Below are 14619 nucleotides of genomic sequence, written 5' to 3' on the forward strand. Positions count from 1 at the left end.
AGGAATGCGACTAGACAATGCTGTTGGAGCAGCACCAGTGCCTCTGTTGCCACTTCCCAATACCCTCCAACCAAAAGGCCAATCCCTCTCCCCTTCAGTGGCACTCTGCAGTGGAATCTGTGGCCCTTCTAGCACATTGCGTCAGGGGCTGCTCCAGGTCTTGGCAAGTGTGGCTTGAAAGTGCTGCATGGCTGTTGAGTTTTCCATAATCTTAGGATGCTTGACAGTGCCTCATGTAGCCTTGTGCCGCAGAAAATTCTAACTTTGGTCACATCCTTGTGTCTGGGGAGAGATCATACCATAGTGCCACAGCACATGCTTTGCTTATTTATTTATCACCAGCTTTGGAAAAAGTGCAGAAAAGGGCAACTCGAATGATAAAAGGGTTGGAACACTTTCCCTATGAGGAAAGGTTAAAGATCCAACATTGGCGTCTCTTATGTTCTTATGTTCTTATTTATTGGATTTATATCCCACCCTTCCCACAAGTAGGGAGGGTGACAACAGTTTGAGTAACAATACAATACAGTACACACAGAATTAAAATTTTAAAATTAACAACAGCACAGACTCTGTTTCTGGCATCCAGCTCCCCCCACAAGTGCAGGGCATATATGACTAATTAACAGCGCCCATTCAGTGGATATGCACATGATGTTTCCTTATACTGAGTAAGTCAAGGTCTGTGCTGTCTCCTCTGGCAGTGCCTTTACAGGATCTCAGATGGAGGTCTTTCACATCACCAGCTACCTGTTCCTTTTTTAACTAGAGATGCCAAGGATTGAACTCTGGATCTCCTCCATGCACAGCAGTATCAAGCCATCTAAAAGGCTCCAGGCTCAAACCCTGTGGATACGTTTAATTAAAAGGCCCTCAAGTTGGACCCTGGAGAGCTGGAGCAGACAGACAGATGGACCAGTGGCATGAGAAGGGTTTGGACATACTCAGTGGGAGTTTTGATTGACGTTGAATGGTACACAGAGATACACAGGCACACAAACAATCTCTCAAGCATCTTCAAAAATATCCTGAGTACCATAGATAGATGGTGTTCATAGGAAACCCAAAACCCATTTTGGCACTCAAGTTAGTTGCTTTGTCCTTTGGATGCCAACCCCATTCCCCAAAATTTGGTTTCCTTGAGTGTGCTTTGGTTCCAGCACTGAAAACATGCAGTCCTAATGGTGCCATCCAGCCAAGTATCCGCATGCAGTGCTTCATGTAGCACAACTGGTTTGTCATCCGAAACATCTAAATCCAGTACTTCCCATATTTCAGACTGTTGGAGAATCACACAGATTAGCAACATGTAAGCGCACCGTTTTGTAAACAAATTTGAGCTGCTCCAAGTTTATCAGAGTCCTAAATAAAACTTTGTGAATTTTTCTTTTTCACTCATGCTGGCAGATACTCTGTGACATGCAGAAGGAAATCTGATAAGAAGAAGCACTCCGTTTTTCAAAGTCAGTTTCCTGCCACAGAAACACTGCACACTTCAATTGAGTGGGGGAATATGAAATGCAAACACTATGTGAAAAATACATAGAAGTAACGAATTTTCTAAAAAGCAAAATAGTCATCAAATGTATGGGCCCTTTTCCCACACCAGGTGCACCCAATGCAGCTCACAAAAAGTTTTAAAACACTACAACAATGAACACAAAGAACAGAATAACAAGACTAAAATGTGAGGATAAAATTCATAGAGGCCCTCTGAAACAGAGACCTTCAGTAGAGTGGGGGGGGGTTAATGAGTCTCCTGGGGGAAGCCATTCCACAGTCTGGAGGCAGCATTCTTTGTCTGGATCCCCACTAAACATATTTGTGACAGTGTAAATCCCCACAGCAAAGCCCTCTTTGATGATTCTAGAGTACAGGCAGGAACAGAGAGGTTAAGGTGATTGTTCACTGGACCCAAATTGTTAAGAGCTTTAACATTTAAAACTAGCACTTGTAATTGAGCCCCCAAATAAAGTGGAAGCCAGTGCAGTGGGTAGAGCATTGGTTTGAGATGTTTGTGGTGAGTCAGCCGTGGTTAGTGCTCTGGCTCCCATATTTTGAATCCATTGTAGCTTCTGAACTGTCTTCAAAGGCAGCTGCACAAAGAGAATGCTACAGCACTCCACTCTCGTGCTAACAAGTCATGTGTGGCAGTGGACAGATCCCTGTCCTGCTCCTGCTAACACTGAGCCTCTGCCAGAGCAGTGTAACAGACAAAAGGTGCAGGGGGACCACTGAAGGAACAGGGAGCTGTCCAGCTAGATTCAGGCAAGGGAGCTGTCCAGCTAGGCAGCTAATACTACAAGGAGACAACAAAGAGCTACTTTAGGGAAATTTTGCAGCAGCAGCAGCAGCAGCAGCAGCAGCAGGGTCCACTCCAAGCCACTAGGGAAGTGTTTACAGATAGCCCAGAAGGTCCACCACTTCTTGTGTCATTAGTAAAGCTGATCCTGGTGGTACTCGTCAAGTCCCGGAGCCTTCCTCCTGAGTAGGACTAGTAAAACGGAGGCCTTGTGTTGCCAAGCAAGTATTCTACCTTCTACTCTTGGCTTTATCTTGAGTATGCCACCTAATCTGCCCTGGAATACCAATAGTGATTACAGTGGGCAGATCCTGAGTATGGGGGTGAGCTTCAGGAGGTTTGATGGGGTCACCCCTAATTCCCATGATCAGGGTTCATATGTGCTAACTCACATATAGATTGCTCCATGCCTGTATCATGGGTGTTAACATCTCCTCCTAATGCTACTGCATCCTGCAAGGAGGAGTCTTGTTGAAATGCTGAGGGGGGGGATCTGGCAATTTCCCCCTCCTCTTGAAATTCAGATCCAGGCTCCAGAGGCTCACAGGATGGAGACAATTCTAGGAGCATTCTCCAAATGTTTATGAACAAAAATCATGCCTTTAATGACTTTAGGTTTTTAGTTCTAGAAACTGTAAAAATTCATCATTATAATAGAATAAATATTCAAAAAACATTACTCCAACATGAAGCCTATTGGATCCGTCATCTTAAAACTTATCACCCTTTTGGTCTTAACCAGGCATTGGAGTTGAGTTGCTTCCTATAATTGAGTACACGGTCCCTTTTGCAATCAATTAGTGAGAGTGAAGTTCTTTCCTGTTAAGGTTCTTAGTCATGGTATATATATTATTAGTGTAATCCTTGAGGCATACCAGCAGTTTAAGACTAAGGAAACTTCCCTTCATGTATACTGACTAGCTGTCCTACTATTTTTTTCCCCCATCAAAGATTGGTGAGTGCATAAACTTCCATTTGATTATTATTATTTATGTAAGCACTAGTCCTTCATGAAGGTATATATATTTTCCATATAGGAATGCAGCTTGGCTGATACTCACCTTGGAAATCCATGATGAATGCTTATGATGTACTCTGATCAGGTAATAGGAGTATACCTTTATTTCTCCCTTGGAGAATGGTATGCTTTGTGAGACTTCTTAATATTTTTGTCTATGTTTAACCTCTACTGAGGAAGAATACACAAAATGAAGTTTTGAAATCCGGAGTCTTCGTTTTGTATACTTACCTGTTGGAAGACTAGAAACACATTGTACTTGTATACTTACCTGCTTGAAGACCAGAAATGCATTGTATGTTACCTGTTACAGACTTGCTCTGCACTTGTACTGTAGACTTGTTCTGTATTTGTATACTTACCTGTTGGAAGACATTGTATGCTACCTTTTGGAATACTAAATATGTTTATTATGTACTTGCCTGCTGGATATCTGTAGATTTATTATTATCTGTAGATTTATTTATTATTAGTCTAGTTTGAATAGTACCTATGAGTTGCTTGTCTTTGTTCTACTCTTCTTCTTAGTGTCTTTCCACACAGTTTTTTCCCTTGATTTTGTATTGTTCACTGTGTGATTGCTTGTTGGGTCTGTTTGTTCACCCTCACCCAGTCTTTACCATTGCCAGACACTGGTTTAGCACTCCCACTGAATTAGACAGAAAGGAGAGATAGGGTTGTGCATTATAATAGCGATCACAGCTCACCCCAAACCCCTGGGATAATCTCTCTTAACAATTTCATGTTGATGTTAAACACCATGGCGGACAAGACTGAACCTTGAGGAACCCTGTAGACTGGGGATCTTCAATCTTGTTGAACATGGGCACTTTTGGAATTTTGAGACCAGGCAATGGGCACTACAACAAAATGGCAGCCAATATGGGTGGGGCCAATCATAAAATGACTGAAATGGGGGGCTAGGTCTAATCATAGATTGTTGGAAGGTTCTATAAAATGTCACAAGGTTCTATACCAAGCTTCTTTTTATGATAGAAGCAGCTGCTTCTGGATGGGCACTCGCTGCAGACACATATCTAATACCTCTTGAGTTCATGGTATTCTAAAGAAGTGGATGAAATCCACTGCCCTTTGGGGAAAAAGTGAGTACCAGGACAGATATTGGTGGATGCCATTAAAATCATAGGCACCACATTGACAATCACTACCATAGACCAAGGGACCAAATACATCATTTCTAGCACTTAGATACACCCTACAGAAAGTACTAGAGCCATTTTAACACTGTTCCTTTAAGACCTGGCTGCCCAGAAGAATAATGTGGTCCACTGAGAGGTGCTCAGGAAACAACAAGAAACCACTCCCCTTATTGCTAGACCATTGTATATCGTCCAACGGGTCAAACAAAGTAGTTTTTCCGCCATGCATTGAAGAGTCTTTCACAAAAATAAATATAGCCCCAAATAATTAGGCATTCTGTGAATGTCAACACAAAATGGTCACCAAGCAAACATACCTTGTTCAACCCCCTTCATTAGACATGAAGTGACTGGATCACTTTAACTGTCCTTGAAGATCATATTGATCAGCTTTGTGCCAACACTGTGACAGTTTATTCTACAAGGCCAAGCTGAAATACATTTCATAGCACTTCCCCCTTTTTAAATGGAAGCAGAAAGGGATACCTCCATAATTTTTTAGTTTAATCCAATTAGTGCTATTATGCAATAACACTAGGAATATTACCAACAGAAGAAACTGTGTAATAACAGTACTAGTTTCAAAGAGCTGTATGGGCATAGGTTGACTATTTGAGCTGTACTCTCCAGCACATGCCAGAATACTGAGAACCACATGGAGACATCTAAGTAGTAAGTCTCAATTCAAATTGATTTTTCTCTTTTTAATTATGCCTCTTGTAAAATTGGAGGTGGCAGCTGATGGAGTGGGTGACAGCTACATACAAGCCCTGTAATTGTGTGAGAAAACACCCCAATCATTCAAAATGAACACACTGAACTCTTTAAGAAACAGCTCCATGCTTGCAACCAGTGAGCCTGATTTGAGCTAATCCGATGGGTGCTTCAGCATTCCTAAGAATATTCATTTTTATTGCACAGTTTCCAGTGGGACCAGGGAAACTGGAGCATATTCATCAACTGTCTACTGAACTCTATTAATTTTAAAAAGTGCTTCCCTGAGGCTATATCATTCCCCTGAATTACAAGAACCAGAATGCTGCTTGAGACATTCCTAATAGGTCCACCATCTTATGCTGTAGTGACTGCTTGTGACAAATTTCACTCACTGTTGCACAAACAAGAGCGTCACCCTTTCAGAGTCCCCTTCAAAAGCATCTTGTTTGGCTCATCAGTATGAGGCCCAAATGCAGCAGCAGACTCTTTACGCTTCCAAACAAGGCTCAGGCAGGCAAAGGGGGCAGCCTAATTGGTTTCCTGCTGTGATGGACACATGAGGGGACTGGTTAAAGAGCCCCTGAGATAACCTTCCTTACAGAGATTTGTTTTCAAGACACAGAATGAACGTGGCAGAAAACATTACTGCAGCCTGGAGATCTCTCTTGATATGAAAAGGACTCTTCTCTTGCTGCGATGATATCGCCAGTATTAGGTCACCTCAGCAGGGCCCAACCAATTCCTCTTCTTCCTTACTCTCTCTCCCCTTTAATTTAGTTTATTCCAGTTATTAGCAGCAAACAAAGCTTGGAGAGCCAAACAAAGGACCAAGGAACTGCCTGTGTGAGTCAGAAAGGGGGGAAAGAGAAATTATTCCTAGGGATTCGCCATTGGGACAAATGTCAGACTTTTAATTATGGATATTAAGTGCCCGTTTACAGAAAGCACAGAATTAGTTAGTAGTGTCTTACCAGTTGAAATGGTACCACTTAAGGCACAATCGGTGGGATGTGTTTAGGTAATAAATAATCTTGCCTTCATTGGCTGCTGTCCAGAATTGTGCATCTAAAAGAGCCACACAATCTGCAAGTATTTTTTTTTTTTGCCAGTTTCAAATGTTCCCTTTTTTGACACTCCCCCAACCCACAACCTCTTTGTTTAGGGAGAAATGTTGTGGTTCAGCATAAGAACCTGGGGTGTGCATGTACAAAAAAGTCTAGTTTCAGTTTCAGATCAGGATTTCTAGTAGGCCATGAGTTCTGATATCCTGTTTTCAGGTGGTGCCCTTCCTGGTTTGGGATTCTGTTCCAGGTTTCTTTTTCTCCCAGGTACTAAAATGCTGTGCCTCATCCTTTTACAACTTAAAGGGCCATTACTTCATATGAGTAGACCTGGCCTCTCTACTGCCTCTATGAAATAATGAGGCTATTACTTCCTATAGGTAGGCCATTACTTCATATGAGTAGACCTGGCTTCGCTACGGCCTCTGAAATAATGAGGCTATTACTTCCATAGGAGATTTCAGCCGGGCAGCCAAACTCAGGAGAATCCTGGCTGTCAGGGAGGGGAGGTGCTGCTGGACTGTAACTGAGAGGATGGAGCAATGCTGGCCAAGTGAGTCCAGGACTGGTTCAGCCCTACCATTCTTTTTTAAAGAGATGAGGGTATCCGAACTTTTAATCTGCCCAGCTATTTGGCAGCTTCTTCTCCTTTAAAAATAAAGGAACCGGGTACCACCAAACAGCTGTTTGCCAGGGCCAGCTTCCTCTATCTCTCTCTCTCTCCCTCCCTCCCCAATCTGAAACTCTCCAGAAATTCCAGGAGATAAATTCTCATTACTCCTAGAGTTTCAGGAGTGTTTTGGGTTGTTCAATCAGACAACATAAGATACACAATAAACAATGCAGTAGGACTAGAAAAACTGGAAAACAATGCAAACAAGCTAACAAACTGTGTAAGCCATGTCATGCCATAATGCAGAAAGTGGATTATAAAGGTAGAAGAGTGCAGTAAAATGAATAGAAAACAATACACAATCAGATAGCATAAGATACCCAATAGTCAATAGGACTAGGACAGTAATAGTCACTCCACAGTTTGCAGCAAGCTACATTCATGACTATCCGCAACCAAAAAAGTCACATTGGCTGCAGTCACACACACTAAATAATCCACTTCCAATCTACTTTCAATGCACCTTCCAACTGGATTTTGCCAGTTCACACAGTAAAATCCAGTTGGAAAGTACACTGAAAGTGGATTGAAAGTGGATTATTTAGTGTGTGTGACCACAGCCAGAGACTTCCATCCCCAGCAGGAGGCCTACACCCCAGGAAGGCTTGCAATTTACCTAATCCTTTGGTGGGAGCCAACTAGCAATCACAGGCCCCACTGGGCAAAGTCCTTGCCACTTTCCATAGACATGAGCAGGGTGCCACATTAGAGAACGGTGCTCAGAAAAGCCACAGGTGGCTCCCAAGACACTGAGTATCTCTGGATTAAGATTACAGAAGTGGACACCCTTACATGAAAATTTGAATAAGCCATTGAATAGTTACATTAGAGGATATTATTTCTCAGAAACTGAATCAATTAAAATTATGTAAAGTCTTAGCCAACTTGGATGGAAACACCCTCCCCACTCCCCCCGTTCTTTTTTATCTATTCATGCTTTTTCTTGTACTGGTTTATGTATTTCCTTTGTTTTGTTTTTCTGGTTGGAACATTACCAACCAGTATCATCTCTTGTATTGGATATGAGGTAATCAGATGCTTTGGTTTTGTTATATTCAGGGGCGGCCCCAGGCTTTTTTGCACACTGGGCGAGGCTACCTTCTGCCCCCCCCCCCGCAACCACCAATTTTCAAACATAAATGCATTTAGGAAGAATGAAAAACACAAAATTTGAAATTGCTACTTTTTTAAAATTGTGAGAACAAGTAATACAATCTCTGATTTTCTCTCTCAAACAGAAAAATCACAAAGCATTTTGAAAAATCCTGTTCTCACTGTACAACAGGCCCATCAGCTCCAGCTAATAACTCAATGAACAGGTTCTCTTTTCAAAGCAGTGACTTGCAAATGGAACTGAACAGTAATGGGGATCCCTAACTCAAATACCAACAACAGGGTTTGGTTAGAATAAAAATGTATCTTTCTTCTAATGCTTTTCAATTTAATTTAAATTCCCCACGAAGAAATTCAACCAAAAATAATGAAAACGGTGATGGGAGTTTTTCTAACCACCCACGCAGAAATGCAAACATACAAAAGCAGAATGTGAAAGAAAGGGGGGGGAGCGTGGGAGTTAATTCCTGAGCCAGGGAAAAGAGAATTCCTTGGTAGCATTCTCCTATCCAGACAACGGGACCAGGTTCGGTCCTGCTTTGCTTCTGAGATCGGACAAGATCCCCCCCACCAGACATCCATCCCCATCAGAAATATCTGCATTTTTCAAGACAATGCCCCCCCTTTCCCACGCTTCCCTCAAACAGAAAACTCACAGAGCATTTTGAAAAATCCTGTTCTCACTGTACAACAGGCCCATCAGCTCCAGCTAATAACTCAATGAACAGGTTCTCTTTTCAAAGCAGTTACTTGCAAATGGAACTGAACAATAATGGGGATCCCTAACTCAAATACCAACAACAGGGTTTGGTTAGAATAAAACTGTATTCTTTCTTCTAATGCTTTTCAATTTAATTTAAATTCCCCACGAAGAAATTCAACCAAAAATAATGAAAACGGTGATGGGAGTTTTTCTAACCACCCACGCAGAAATGCAAACATACAAAAGCAGAATGTGAAAGAAAGGGGGGGGAGCGTGGGAGTTAATTCCTGAGCCAGGGAAAAGAGAATTCCTTGGTAGCATTCTCCTATCCAGACAACGGGACCAGGTTCGGTCCTGCTTTGCTTCTGAGATCGGACAAGATCCCCCCCACCAGACATCCATCCCCATCAGAAATATCTGCATTTTTCAAGACAATGCCCCCCCTTTCCCACGCTTCCATTTATGCGCCAGGCCAGGGCATGGGAAAGCCTGCCTGCCCCCCCTTCTCTCTCTGAGCATGAATCTGTTCCCCTGTTTTTTTAAAATGATTTTTGTAGCATATCCAAAGCCACGCAGTCTGGTATATGCCCCCCAACCCCTCCACTCGTCCCCTCCCCGCCGGCCCCTGTGCAGCCCTGGCCTGCCCTCCTCTGGAGTTGGCTTCCGAGCTGCTGGCAGCACCTTCCCGCCGCCACCTGGAAGTAGGGAGGATGGTCAGGGGATGGGTCCGACATGCTGCGGGCCAGTGGAGAGAAAGAGGCGCTCTGGGCTCATGGCAAATGGGCGGCGGCTGCGGCGGCAGGGACTTCGCTGCACCCCTGGGAGATTGGGCGCCCAGAAAGGAAGTAGGGAGGGTGGTCAGGGGGCTGGTCCGGTATGATGCGGGCCGGGGGAGAGAAAGAGGCAGTGGCAAGGGTCAGGGCAATGCAGGGCTTTTGGTGGGTGGGAGGACTCAGTTCGGTGCCCTCATGATTGGCTCGCCTAGTGCGTGGGCGTACTTGTCGGCCTGGCACTCACTGGCTGCACTCGCTAGGAGATCATGCAGCCTGCTTTTGGCGGAGGCTGGGGGGCTTTGGCGGGGGCGGGCCCTGTTTGGCACCACTAGGGCTGGCCTGCGCTCTAGGAGAACGCCTAGCAGGTGAGCCGGCCCTGGTTATATTTTGTTGCTGGCATTTGTTTTGTGTGTGTAAATAAAATATTTTTTTAAATTAAAAAAATAGGATTACAGAAGTGGAAATACAATGGCAGCATTTAGACCCATCTTTTCCATGGGCAGATCTATACTCTCAAAGCAGCTCCCAGATATATGGATAAAATCAGCATTAAAATCAACAACAATAAATTCAAGCATTCAGTACAACTGTCAGTCAATTGCCAAAGGCCCTTTAAATAACTCTGCCTTAATTCCCCCCCTAAAGATCTTCAGAAATTATGCTTCCCACACTTCTTTAGGCAGTTCATTCCAAAGTGCTGAGTCTGCCACTGAAAAAAAAGGCCAAAGAGGGTCTGAAACCATCCTAACCTCCCTTGGAAATGCAGGGTCTTTGTTGGTGCGAGGGGGAGGGGCCCCAGGAGGTATGTGACCATGTGGCTGGTTTGAAATGGCATTTGGTGCTTTCTGTGACCATGTGCTTGGAACGAAATGGCATCTGCTGGACACTGGAACACCTCAGGAATAGCAACCATCACAAGAACAGAGTCTCTGGTATGTATCCTTGTTCGGCGCTCACATCGTGTCAGTTTCAGGCACAGTCCGTCGTTGGCACACTTCATCAGGTACAGCGATGGCACACTTCATCAGGTATAGTACAACACAGTTCATAAAAACACCATAGCAGGCTTGCGGGCTTACACTAGGGCTGGCCTGCGCTCTAGAAGAATGCCTAGTTCGCCTAGCGGGTGAGCCGGCCCTGGTTATATTTTGTTGTTGGCATTTGTTTTGTGTGTGTAAATAAAATATTTTTAAAAATTAAAAAAAAATAGGATTACAGAAGTGGAAATACAATGGCAGCATTTAGACCCATCTTTTCCATGGGCAGATCTATACTCTCAAAGCAGCTCCCAGATATATGGATAAAATCAGCATTAAAATCAACAACAATAAATTCAAGCATTCAGTACAACTGTCAGTCAATTGCCAAAGGCCCTTTAAATAACTCTGCCTTAATCCCCCCCCCCTAAAGATCTTCAGAAATTATGCTTCCCACACTTCTTTAGGCAGTTCATTCCAAAGTGCTGAGTCTGCCACTGAAAAAAAAGGCCAAAGAGGGTCTGAAACCATCCTAACCTCCCTTGAATTTGGGACTGTACTAAGCAGCCACTCTTGAAGGCTTGTACTGAGACAGGAGGTTCAGAAAGGATGTGGGTCCTTGGCTATTAAGAACTGAAAGCTTAAAACCATCACTCTGAATTGATCTCTCAGCAGCCAGTGTAGAGGTTTCATGATCTCAGAAACATGGCTGAATTTGCTAGTTCCCATCAGCAACTTGGCAGCTGCGTATGAAGTCTCCTGGGTTGCCTGTTCTGGAACCAGGAACTTGTACATCATCTCATGGGTTACAATTGTTCCATTTCATACAGAACAGAGAAGGGGGGCCACAAACCCTTAGGCCCAGGGATTAGGAATGGGCTCCTGATGTATAATTAAAGGCTCCATCTCCTCTTGAACTGGTCAATATCAGACGTCAGAAGAGTTCCAGCTCTTCAAGGCTTTATAAGTGACTGACGGGACCAGGCCCATAGCCAGGATTTTTTTATTTAGGGGGCCTTTAAATATGTTGGGGGGCACTCTTGCACACACACCCCAAGCGAGCAGCCCCACTCCCACCCTTCCCTTCTGTTAAGTCCAGTGCTTAACAAATAGTCAGAGAGTGATTTCAGCAAAAACTCAAGTTTAATCTTCAACACGAACACTTCTCCAACACGGTACAACATCTGATAGCCCAAACAGCTTGTCCATAGTAGCTGCTCGGTATTTAAACATTTCCCGGCTAATATAGCCACGCCTACTATACACATAACAACCAATACGGTTGAGCGAATAAGAGCCAATCACCTTTGTTCCCAATTACAGTTTGCTTGAACGTGATTGGACACATTTGCCTTGGGCTTGAATCCCTGCCCAAGACGAAGCTTAACATTGCTTCCCTATGAGATGTTTCACATACATCTTAATGCACTCATGGCAGCTTCTGAATACATTACACCTTCAACTCATGCATGCTGAGATGGACATGAAGTGGAGATTCTCAGCCACTCCATCCATGGAGGCCTTCAACCCACCCACCTCCATGGGCTGACTGCTGCCAGGAAAGGGGGATGGCCCCTAATTTTTCTCAGCCGTGTCAGTTGAGGAGTGGTGAATTGGGTCCTCTTTCCACAGCTCAAAGCAGACATGCCCAGCAGGGCCAGTGGCTCTGGTGCAGCTTGACCCAAGAGAAGCAGCAGCTCAGGGCACTATGAGTCCCCGGGTGAATAAGGGCAGGCTGCAGAGAAGTACGCATTTGGGAGCGAGAGAAAGAGAGCAAGTTAGCCAGCTAGAAAGGGAAGGGCTGAGCCTTGACTCAAAGGAGGGTTGCTGGGGGCATCTTCTGCTTCCTCAGGAGCAAGCCTGGGGGGGGGAGTGGAGTGGGCTGCCCAGGGAAGCAAGTGCACCTTGCCCTGCCTGCTTGCCAAGCCCCATTCTTCATACCAGCACCTGGGCTCTGCACCCTGGAAAGATACTCGTCCAAAGGTGGGGGGGTTGCAGAGAGAATGCCAGCCAAGGGGCGCTTGGTGGCCTGCCATGATCAGAGCATGCCACAGAGAAAGGTGGCGGGCAGCACTGCAGGGGTGGGAGAAAGAGGGCAGGTGGAGGCAGGAGAGGAGGGAGGCATGCCAAAAAAATAAAAATGGGAATTTGGGGGGGGGGCTGGGCTGCATGGGAAGTCACTGTAGCTATGGGCCTGGACAGGACCAATATATTCTTTAGGCAGAGGGGTCTGATGGTACTGAAAAGATTATTCCCCTGGAAACATCAGCCTACCATGATTCCTCACCGGAATCTCCATGCAATTTCCTCATACAAAACTGTTCCCCCCTTTTCCAGATCTTCCTTCCTTCGGTTTATATCCCGCTTTATAAAAAAATTCTGGAAACTGCTTATCAATTATGCTGACAACCAATATAAAATGCAACAAAGCACAACAATTATCTCTTGACTTCAGCAGAGGGTGATCCATTCTATCTCATTAAAACTGATCACAACCATTCATTTGGGAAGGGTACAGAGTGAGCAAATGTGTTTTTTTATGGAGGTGCGCGATGCTGTAGCGTTAGCCTGCTGGATGCTATTTGAGACTGCTTTGCCTTTTCTTCAAGTCCAGAGTTGGGTCAAAACAGGGTTTTTTTTGTTTTTGTTTTAAATCTGTTTTGAGTGAAGCAAACATCTTGTAAGAATCCTGAGCATCTTCCACCACTCATTTTGGGCCAACAATTTTCACACTACATCAGCAGCACTGTTCGGAACTCTTAATGTACTTTGCAGCTTAGAAAAACCCAGCTAAAACTGGCTAAAGTATAGGTTGGGCATGTCCAGCCCTCCATCATACGTCAGCGAGTGCAGGATGGCTTTTGGCAAGGGTGAGTGTTGCACATTGTAGATGAAGCGGGCTATCACTCTGGCAGCATCTCTCAAGGTCTTGGCAGCGGTGGGTAAACTTGTGCGATGTGGTTGCTGGCTGCTACTAAGTAGGTGTTTGCAAAGGTTGTTTGTTGATACAAGGAGAGGCACAGCTTGGCATGCTGCCTGATTTCAATTTTGGCGCAGAGGTGTTGCAGCCATTGCTCCTAATTGTTGTGCCAGGCAGCCGGGTGTGGCCTGAAGTGTAACCCCAGGAGTGGCATGCTATCGACTGTGGAGTGAACCTTTTTTGCAGCCTCCACTTTCCTCAATGGTGGTTCTTTCTGGTGGCTTCACAGCACATCCTGGAGTGTGAGCATGACGATGCCTGCTGTGCCGTGCCGGAGGTCATACACTTGCATTTTGTCCATGTTGACATGGGCACTGGTTGCTGTTTCATGTGCATGGAAGTGTTGATAAACGCACAGCAGTTCTGCTCGTCATGCCCCCCTAATGACATAAAGGTTGTCTGTGTGAGCCAGTGTGCCATGATCTTTGTCCTGCACTGCTCCTCTTCCTCCGCTAGTACGGGGAGGTCTGTCGGTCTGCAGTCATTGTCCAGGCGGTGTAGAAGTGGGTCCAAGGTGAAGACATAAAGCACTCTGGTGCATGCCGCCAGTCATGTGTACCATTTGCCCGTCCCAACCATCAGTGTGTCGATAGAGGGTCCAGATTGTGTCAATGAGTTTGATGAGCATGCCTTTGGCATCCAGCAGCTTCCATAGGTAGCTGTGGTAAATGTGGTCAAATGCTTTGCTCTGATCCACTTTCACCAAGTGACCCACCCACATACCATGTCCCTCAGCCGCAAAGAGCTTTCAGAAGAGGCAGAGCAGGCTTCTGGTTTATGGTGACATGCTGAGCAGACTCATCTCCCGGACCTCCCAGGGATGAAATCTCTGCACCAGCAGAAAGGAGGGGGGCGACGTCTCGCTATCCCCCCGGAGCCTGGCTGAAAGGCTCCTAGCCCTGGGACATTTGAGAGGTGGCCTCTTCGCCAGCGTGATGCTGGCGAATCGAGGTGCTTCTCTGTCCTGACGGTCCTCCTGCTGTGTGTCCGTCTGGAACTAGTGACGCTGACCGGGACAAGCGCTGGAGATCGAGTGGTTAAAACAGAGCTACAGCGAGGTCGCAAGACTGACTATGAACTGTGAGTCAGATTAGAGCGTAATTTACATTTTAAAAGGAAAGCTCCCACCCCAAGGACTAGGA

Source organism: Gekko japonicus, unplaced genomic scaffold (genome assembly GCF_001447785.1).
Source record: "Gekko japonicus isolate JY-2015 unplaced genomic scaffold, Gekko_japonicus_V1.1 scaffold3, whole genome shotgun sequence".
Classification (NCBI taxonomy): Eukaryota; Metazoa; Chordata; class Lepidosauria; order Squamata; family Gekkonidae; genus Gekko; species Gekko japonicus.